The following is a 713-nucleotide window of genomic DNA, read 5'->3' on the forward strand; positions in this document are numbered from 1 at the left end:
CATATCCCCACGGGGCCCCTAAGGATTTTTGTAATTAGCTTACGTTGCAGCCAAGGATAGCGCCGCTCACAGGCTTCACGTGACCCCGCGCTGACGTCACGACAAGTGAGGCGTGACAGCTGGATTGTGGGCGCGATCACCCCCCGCGTCACACCCAACATTCACCCCGTGCGGTCCCAATGAATGGGGAGAGGGAGAGCGTGAGGTGGATATAACATGTGTAGCATTGATATGCCATAAATGTCAGTAATATTCAATTAAATTCAAAAGGACATTAATCAATTTATTTTTTTTAAATTAAGAATTACATGGAAGGTTGAAAAGATGTTCTTGGAGGCCTTTGACTTTTGCAGATATTTCTTGCTGGTCAGACGGTCACAGGTACAGTAGATGGTACAACTCTTTCCATGCAGGTACAGCATTGATGGTGGATGTGCTGTACTTTCTTCAGGGCACTAGATGTGAGGGTTTTCTGCCCTTGAGATGTTTCTGGTGCCCTGGTGACAGTGGGCAAAAATGCAGCTTTGTCTGATAGTGCGAGCAGCCCTGGATAATCCACGCCGGCAGGATGATATCATCCGGCGGAAGATAGAACCTATAAAAAAGATGCAAAACCGATGTAAGTAATGGGACTCCATATTAGAGGACACTACTGTGGTGTCTCTGTGGGAGGCCGGTAGAGGAATCTTCTCCATACAGAGGTGCTTGATCAT

Source organism: Phyllobates terribilis, unplaced genomic scaffold (assembly GCF_046119375.1).
Source record: "Phyllobates terribilis strain yellow unplaced genomic scaffold, ASM4611937v1 Scaffold_307__1_contigs__length_2267376, whole genome shotgun sequence".
Classification (NCBI taxonomy): domain Eukaryota; kingdom Metazoa; phylum Chordata; class Amphibia; order Anura; family Dendrobatidae; genus Phyllobates; species Phyllobates terribilis.